Consider the following 9,973-nt stretch of genomic DNA (forward strand, 5'->3'; position numbering starts at 1 on the left):
GGGGTAAGACTGCGAAAAACTTGAGAAACTATGTATACTGCATTGAAGCCGATGAGGGAGAGAACAGTTTAAAAGCAATATATTTTAGGGCATTATGATTATCATAAGAGTTCAGAATGAGGGTTCTAGAGTGGAGTATACTTGGGGTGGGTGTGGCGGGGTGCGGGGGGATTGTATACCAATGAAGGAGTTTTGCTTTTGCTTTTCAAGGAGAAGAGTGAACTGGGGTTGGGGTGGGGTGTGCTGGGAGAAAAGTTCAACAATGAATGAATGGAAGTCCAAAATCTCTGTAAATGTTCATTGAAATTAATTAAAAAAGAAACAAAAAAAGAATTACAGCCTTGGAAATCCCAAAGCAAGTTCTCCTCTGCCTTATAGGGTTGCAATGTGTCAGAATCTACTTGATGGAAACGTGTTTTGGTTGGCTTCCACATGTTATACATTGGTCCGTCTTGCAGGCAGGTTAAATGGAAACTCAGCAACAGGACCCAAGTTGTTGTTTGTTGTTGTTAGGTGCTGTAGAGTCATCTGTAACTCATAACGACTCCATGTACAATAACTCTGAAGCTTGTTCTACCCCGAGCCAATCTCACTGACTCCAAAACATCTACCCCCATTACCCCATAACTTTATCAATCCATCTCATCTGAAGTCTTCCTCTCCTGCACTGTCCCTCCATCCACCCTTACGAGTATGATGTCCTTCTTCAAGGACTGATCCCTCCTGGCTACGTGCCTAAATTATGTGACATGGAGTTCAAAATCCTAGCCTCCAAGGAGAAATTTGGTTTCAATCTCTCCAAGAGTGACCTGTTTGTTCTCCAGGTGGTCCATGTTATGTTCAAGATTCTTCTCCAGCACCATACCTCAAAGTTATTGACTCTTCTTTGGTCATCCTTCGTCATCATTCAGCTCTCTGATGCATAACGAGTAATTGCAAAGACCATGGTCTGGATTGTCGTTGTTAATTGCCATCAAGTCAAGCACCACTCATGGTGAACATATGAACAAAAGACCTGAAGCTTTCCTACAACTATCACCATTTCTCAAAGTTCATAGAGTTTATAGAGTTTCCAGAGGCAGGTTTTTTAGGAAGTGGATGTCACTCTCGCTGCCAAATCTGTCTTAAACTGGGAGCTTCACCAAACACTGTCCACCATGAATAACCATTCAAGGTTCAGCAATACAGCAATCCCATGTTACCTCAGTACAGTAAATTTACAGAAGAGTGCTGTACCACTTAGAAAAAATGTTCCCCAAAATAGAATAACAATCAACTTTTAAATACAAAGGTCCTCCATGAGGTCTTGTTGACTTCAAACAAGAGACTTTAAAAACTCCCCAATATATTATGTTGTTGTTATGTGCCTTTGAGTCACCTGCAACCTATAGTGACCCTATTCAGCAGCTCTGAACCCTTCCCTGTCCTAAGCCAGTCTCACTAATTTCGACACACCAACAACCATTTATTCCCAGTTACTGCATCAATCCATCTCATCTGAGGTCTTCCTATCCTGCACTGTCCCTCTACCCTTACACGCATGTTGTTCTTCTCCAAGGACTGGTCTCTCCTGGCCACATGCCCAAAGTATGTGAGATGGAGCTTCTTAGATGCACCATAATCTCTAGTCTGACTGACATCTCTGCTTCTCAGTACTCTGGAAAGGTCTCTGACTTCAGATTTCCCAGTGCAATTCATCTTTTTGACTCTCTGATTGCTGGTTCCAAGAGTGTTGATTGTGAGAATTCAAGCAGAAATCGTTAACAATTTCAATCTCTTCTCCATCTATCATGGTGCTGCCAACAAGCCCAGTGGTAGCGGTGAGAATCTTTGTCTTTATGATGTTGAGCTTGAAGACTACAGTCTTCAACTTTGTGCAGCAAGTGCTTCAGATCCTCCTCCATTTCAGCAAGCAAGGTGTGTCACCTGTGTAACACAGGTTGTTGATGAGTCTTCCTCCAGTCCTGATGCCACATTCCTTTTCCTAAAACCCCGCCTCCCGAATGATCTGTTCTGCATATAGATTGAAAAGATATGGAGATAGGACACATCCATGGCACACTCCTTTCCTGATTTTGAACCATACAATATTTGCTTGCTGTATTTTGAGGCCTGTTTCTTCATGAAGCAGATTGTACCTGAGCACAATCAAGTGCTCTGGAATTCCTATTCTCTTCAAGATTAGCCACAATATGTTGTGATCCACAACGTCAAATGCCTCTGCATAGTCAATGAAACACAGGTAGACATTCTTCTGGTATTCTTTGCTTTTGGCCAAGATCCATCTGACATTGGCACAGATATCCCTGGTACCATGGTCTCTTCAAAACTCAGCTTGCATGTCTGGTAGTTCCACTCATTTTTAAATAAATAAATCCTTCAGAAGGATTTTTGTTTGCATGTGATTTTGTCCAATAATTTACACACTCTGTCAGGTCACTTTTTTTTTTTAAATGGGAATAAGCATGGATCTTTCTAGTCAGTTGAAATATGTTTGTTGAAATATGTCAATTGGTATTCCGTTAATTCCCAGGGCCTTATTTTTTGCCAATTCCTTCAGAGAAGCTGGATTTCCTTCTTAATCACCATTGCCTCTTGACTGTATGTTGTTTCTTGGAATTCTTGTGTCAACCAACTCTTTTTGATAGATTGACTCTGTATACTCTTTACATCTTCTTTTAATGCTTCCTGGGTCATTCAATATTCTGCCTATGGCATTCTTAAGTATTGCAAATCACGGCTCTTGAATTTGTTCTTTAGTTTCTTCAGTTTAAGAAATGCCTAGCAAGTTCAACCCTTTTGACTTTCCTACTCTAGCTCTTTGCACATTTCATTATAATACTTTCCTTTGTCTTCACAAGCTGCCCTTTGATACCTTCTTTTCAATTCCTTACCTTCTTGATTTCTTCCCTTTACTTTGGCTTCTCAGCACTCTTGTGCAATATTTAGATTCTCTTCTGACGTCCATCTTGGTCTTTTCTTCTTCCTTTATCTTTGTAATCACATTTTGCATTCTTTGTGCACGTTATTATTGATATCCTCTGACAGCTCCTCTGATCTTCGTTCACTTATGTTCAAGGCCTCAAACCTGTTCCTGAGTTGGTTTTTAAATTCAGGTAAGATGGACTCAAGGTCAAATTTTTATTCCTGTGGATTTTATTTGACCTTCATTATTTTTAACTTGGACTTGCATATGTGTAGTTGATGATCTATCAGTAATAGGCACCAAACCTAGTTTTCAACTGATATTTAACTTCTCCAACCATTCTTTTCAGAGATATAATTTATCTGGTCCCTATGCATACCATCAGGTAAAATCCATGTGTATACCTTGTGCTTACGTTTTTTATAAAAGATATTTGCAATGAATAAATCATTGATTATATAGAATTCTATCATTCTATCCCCAGCCTCATTTCTGTCACCAAGTTCTTGTTTTCCAACTACTGAACCTTCTTTCCTGTTCACAACTTTTGCATTCCAGTTAGCCATTATTATTAATGCATTTTGGTTCCATGTTCAGTTGATTTCTGACTGCTAAAGTTGGTAGAAATAATCTATTTCCTCTGCTTTGGCTCTGACTGTTGGCATGTAAACTTGAATGATAGTATTCATTGGACTTCTTTATATGTGTAAAGATATTATCCTGCTACTCACAACATTGTATTTCAAGATGGATCTAGAAATGACCTTTTTAACTATATAAGCGACCCCATTTTTTCTCACCTTTTCCTCTCCTGCATAGTAGATTATATGATTGTCTGATTCAAAATATCCCATGCTAATCCATCTCATTTCATCAATATTTAGTGTGTAATATTTATGCATTCCATCTCTTCCTTAATGATGTCAATTTTCCTACATTCATTCTTCTTACATAACATGTCCCAATCATTAGTGTCAGTTTACAACTGTTCCTCCTTCCTTGAGTTTCCAAATTTGAGGGCGCAGCCTCAAATGTCACATCTGCTAATCTGCTCTAAGTGTGTTCTACTGCACGTAGTGTTTTTTAAGGCATGTTATATTTTGGAAGTGAATAGTCAATCCCTCTTCCTAGTCTGCCCTAATTTGGATACTAATTCTGTGTCTTTCCCCCTTCCCACAGCACATGTATCTTATCTCTTTCCTTTTCCTCCTCCATCAGTATACCTTGCACTCATCTCTACCCCATCCAACACCTCCTTCTCCCCAGCCAACCCTTAATATGATGGCTTGGCCACAAATAATTTCTGTAATGCATTGCACCTCACAATGCTGCTGATCTCTCACGCTGCTGCATATATATATATTTTTTTAATTGTTATTTATTTATTTAGCATATCTTGAGTTTAGGAGGATTTAAGTTCTAATCCCATGGCCTAGCTTTGTTGTTGTTGTTAAGTACTGTTGAGTCGCAGGCGACTCATAGCAACCCTATGAAGGAAAGGCCTCAAAGCTTGCGTATTTCTCATCCTCTCTCCAGGTTCATAGGGTTTCCTGAGGCAAGCTATTACGGGAGTGGATGCCATTCCTCCTTCCAAGCTTGTTTTAATCAGGGAGCTCCACCCCACTCTCTGCCCGCATTGGGTAACCAGCCATTAACGCATTTGACACATCAGTGTCACAGTGTTCAGCCTCACAGCAACCACAAGTTACCACTGTAGGGCAACTTGTACACCAGGGCTATCCGACCTAGCGGAATGCCTGAACAAAAACAATGAAAGACTGGCCTGAGGGCCACAGGCCCTTCAGGGTCTCACCAACCCGGCACACCCAAATGCTGGCAAAGTCCTTCTACCAGACCCCCAGTCCATCTGGCCTGTCCACTCTGCTGACACCCACGTGGGGCCCAAAGAACACCAAAATTGCCCTGAGCCCTCAAACCTGCTGTGCCTCAAGGCCTAGCTTTAAGGAAGGATTTTTGTCTGAGACAGTACTGGGGAAAGGTTCTTGCCCCTGAGCTCCAGGATTGTCATCTTGTGATTTAGTGTCTCTGCTTTTCCATTTGCAAGACACTGCTGTAACAGTAGAATAATTTCCAAAGTAAAGGCTATGTCTCCTCTAACTCTGGTATGAGAATAGGCAATATGTGATTAGGGAGGGCACAAGGTTATCTCATAATTCTGCCTTTTGTGAAGCTCTGGAGTTCCCAACACAGGTTTGGGATTGAATACCTCATCTTGCCTTGGATGCCTGATTGTCAACAAAGCTGGTGGAATTCTGAGAGAATGGGCATTAGATGATTAGAGAGGGCAAAAGTTTATCTCAGAATCCTGCTATGTACGAAGCTCTGGGGTTCCTGATGCAGGATGGGATTGAATATCTCATCTTGCCTTAGATGCCTAACACATACCAAGAAAAACTACTTAACACAATGCCAAGAAACCACCAGGCAACTTAAAACATTGTGAAAAACAATTATGTGAAAAAAACAAATAAACCTTCTCTTATAAAGGCAAAGCATATTGGAGACCAAATGATAGGGAGGCATAAGATAAATATATAGACACAAAGACATAGGAACAGGTACTGAAGAAGAAACAAATGATAGAAGAAGGAATGAAAGCCATAATGTGAAGATTTTTACCAATTTTTGCAGTTGGATATTGATTGAGCATGCAACCAGAATGAAAGAAGAGGAAGAGGAAGAGACTGAAATGCAAATGTTGATAATAAGGAGGTATTTGTAGTTGTAAAACATGAACTTGGTGATAGAAATGAAGCTGGAGATAATATTATATAATTTTGTATAATCAATTATTCCTTGCAAATACCTTTTATAGACTATACACATGCCCCTCAACTAATGGCCTATACAGGAATGAGATTAGTTTCATCTGTGGAAAGAATTACTGGAGAAGCTCAAAATCATCTGTGTAAACTAGGCCAGGTGCTGATTTTGGAACAAACTATCAACTACTCATATGAAAGTCAAACTGAAGCTGAAGAAAATGAAAAAAAAAATCCACAAGAACCAAAAATTGACCTACCTGACTTTAAAAACTACCTTGGGAACAAGTTTGAAGCATTGAACACTAATGAATGAAGTCCAGATGAGTTGTGGGAAGATATCAAGAAAATCATCCATGAAGAATACAAAAGGTCATTCCAAAGACAGAGGAAGAAGAAAAGCCTGAAATGGATGTCAGAAGAGGCTCTGAACAGTGAGAAGCCAAAGTAAAAGGAAGAAATAAGGAAGTTAAAGAGCTGAAAAGATTTCAAAGGGCAGCATGGGAAGACAAAGTAAAGTATTACAAAGAAATATGCAACGATATGGCATCAGAAAATAAAAAGGGATGAATTCACTTAACATTTCGTAAGCTAAAGGAATGAGGAGCAAATTCAAGACTCGAGTTGCAATACTTAAGAATGTTATGGACAAAATGTTGAATGTTTCAGAATGCATCAAACAAAGATGGAAGCAGTATGTAGGATCAGGTGTATCAAAAAGAATTGGCTGACACAGAAGAATTTCATAAAACAACATATGATCAAGAGGCAATGGTGATGAAAGAAGTTCAAGTTGGTCTGAAGAAATTGGCAAAAACCAAGACCACAGGAATTGATGGAATACTAATTGACATATTTCAACAAACAGATGCAGCCCTGGAGTGTTCACCAGCTTGTGCCAGGAAATCTGGAGGACAACTACTTGGCCAACTGACTGGAAGAGATTTATATTTATTCTCATTAAAAAATGAAAAGATGATCCAAAAGAGGGTTGAAATTATTGAACAATATCACATGCAAGCAAAATACTGCTGAAGATGATCCAAAAAGAACTGGGACTGTACACAGATAGAGAACTACGAGAAATACAAACTGGATTTAGAGGAGGCCATGGATTTAGCAACATCATAACCAATGTCACATGGATCTCTGCTGATACCAGAGGAATATCTGTCTATGTTTCATTGACTATGCAAAAGCATTTGACTGTGTGGATCACAGTATATTGTGGCTAACCTTGAGAAAAATGCGGATCCAAGAACATTTGATTGCACTCATGCGGAACCTAAACTTGGACCAGAACACTTTGTCAGAACAAAGCAAAGAAACACTGCATGGTTAAAAATCAAGAAAGAAGTGCATCATGGATGTGTCCTGTCTCCATACCTTTTTAATCTATATGCATAACAGATCATTTAGATTGACTTTATGAAGAGGAATGTGGCATCACTATTGGCGGAAGACATATCAATAACCTGTGATATATATGGGCAACCTTGCTTGCCAAAATTGAGGAGGACATTCTGAAGCATTTGCTGCAGAATGTGAAAGACTTCAGTCTTCAATATAGATTGAAGCCCAACATCAAGAAAACAGATTCTCACCACGGGACCTATTGGCAGCACCATGACAGATACATAAGAGATTGAGATTGTTAACAATTTCAGTTTACTTGGCTCCACAATCAATATTCTTGGCACTGTTGTTATGTTGTTATGTGTGTTTGAGTCGCTTAAAACTCATAGTGACCCTATGTACAACAGTCCTGAAACCTGCTCTATTCACCAACTTTGCTGTCTCTGACACACCTTCCCTCATTATTCCAGGCACTGTATCAATCCATCTCATCAACAGTTTTCCTCCCTTTCTCCGGCCCTCCACCTCTCCAAGTATGATGTTCCTCTTCAAGGACGGGCCATGCCCAGTGAATGTTAGATGAAGCCTCAGAATCCTTGCCTCCAAGGAGCATCCTGGTTTCACCCTCTCTCAGACAAACCTGTTTGTTCTTTGGCAGTCCATGGTATATTCAACACTCTTCTATAGCACCACAGTTCAAAGACATCAATTCTTTCTCTATCATCCCTAGTCACTGTCCAGCCCTCTGATGCATAGCAAGTAATTGTGAAGACTATGGCCTGAACCAGGTGCACCTTAGTCTCCAGAATGAGGTTGTTGTTCCTCAGTACTCTGGAGAGGTCTCTGACAGCAGACTTTCCCAAAGCTGGTACTGAGAGTGTTGACTGTGGAGCCAAGCAACCTTCTCAGCACTAGCAGTCAGAGAATCAAAAGACAAGTTGCATTAGGAAAATATGCTGTCAGAGACCTCTCTGGAGTGCTGAAGAGCAATGATATCAGTCTATAAATTAAGGTGCACATGATCCAGGTCATGGTCTTCACAATTAATTGCTCATTGTCCAGAAAACTGGAGAACGACTAACGATGACAGAAGAAACATCAATGTCTTTGAATTGTGGTGCTGGAGAAGAGTATTGAACATTCCATGGACTGCCAAGAGAGCAAATAGATTTGTCCTGGAGAGTATGAAACCAAATAACTCCTTGGAGGTGAGGATTCTGAAACTCCGTCTAAAATTCTTTGGCATGTCACCAGGAGGTACCAGTTGTTGAAAGGGGGGAAGGATGGCACAGGAGAAGAAGACTCTAGATGAGATGGATTGACACAGTAACTGGGGTAATGGGTGTAGATCTGTAGGAAGCAGTGAGATTGCCTCAGGATAGGGCAGGGTTCAGGGCTGTTGTACATAGGGTCACTATGAGTTGCAGGCAACTTGACAGCACATAACAACAACAACAACAGTCCCAAAGACAAGAAACCAGAAAAAATATATTGATGTGGAGTTATATCAACAGCTACTGAAGAAGATACAAGTGATGGAAGAAAGAACAGAAGCCATAAATAAAGCAAATACTCCAGAGACAGGGAGCCAGAAAAATATATCAATGCAGAAGATAATAAACAACTATGGAAGAAATTTCAAAAGGTGGCAGAAAGAATTGAAACTGTATAGAAAGAGGTATAAGAAATTAAAACAATCATCATAAGACAGAGAGGGCATAGACAAGAAAGCACTGAAAATAATGAGCATTGCAAATAATGAAAATGAAATCCAGAATATAAATATGGAAATGACAGACATTTCCAACAAGCTGGAGGGACAAAATAGCAGAGCAAAAGAGAGGGAACAGAGATCTGTGAGCTAGAAGACACGAACCTCAATGGGGGCATACTAGAAGAAAAATCAGAGAGGAGACAGAAGGAATATGAAGAAAATGTCAGATGAAATCAAAAGGAGCAAAATACACATGACTGGAATTCCAGAACAAAGGGGGTCAAGGAAAACATGGAGAATACTGTGGTAAAAGAAGAAAACTTCCCACATATTATAAAGAATGGGGAAATCCACATTCAAGAAGCACAGAGAACACCAAATAGACTGGACCACAAAAACCCCCCTATAAAACATAGTCAAAATCCCTAAAATTAAAGATATGGTTAAATACTAAAATGCAGTGTGAGAAAAATTAAGAGTCACCTACAAATAAGAATAAATTAAAATAATTTCTGATTTCTTATTTAAAATCATGCAAGCAAGAAGACAATGAAATGGCACAGACAGAAGATTGAAGAAAAACAATTGCCAGTCGAGGATCCTATACCCCCAAAAATTGTCCATCAAATATGAAGGAGAAATCAGATCATACACAAAAAAACAGAAACTTAAGGAATTTTTTAAAACAAGACCAACTCTACAAGAAATTCTAAGGGTAGTCCTTCACATAGATATATCAAAAGAAAGAGGAAGAACTATAATAATCAGAAACAGCAAAATAGCAGCAATTAAAAAAAATGGCCTGTCAATAATCACACTCAATGTGAATGGTTTGTTACACAGTTTGGTGCATGGAGGGAAGGGGGCAAGGAAGGGGTAGAATCCAGGCAAAAGGACAGGATAAGGATGGACAAGGTTCAATGGTGGTTAATTTTATAAAACATAATACATGAAAATGATTGTACAAGACTATGATAAACAATGTGAATGAAGAATAGTGTGAAACACAATGCATATGAACTTTGTAAGCAAACCAAATAAAAAAATAAGGAAAATGCTGGCTGTTCTTCTTCGTAGACAACCGCACACACACACACACACACACACACACACCCCAAACAGTAAGAGAAGAAAAGTATCAGAATGGATAAAAAACACCCCATCAAAATATTGCCTACAAGACACACATCTAAG

Source organism: Elephantulus edwardii, unplaced genomic scaffold (genome assembly GCF_000299155.1).
Source record: "Elephantulus edwardii isolate Elephantulus edwardi_28Jun2011 unplaced genomic scaffold, EleEdw1.0 scaffold00319, whole genome shotgun sequence".
Lineage (NCBI taxonomy): Eukaryota > Metazoa > Chordata > Mammalia > Macroscelidea > Macroscelididae > Elephantulus > Elephantulus edwardii.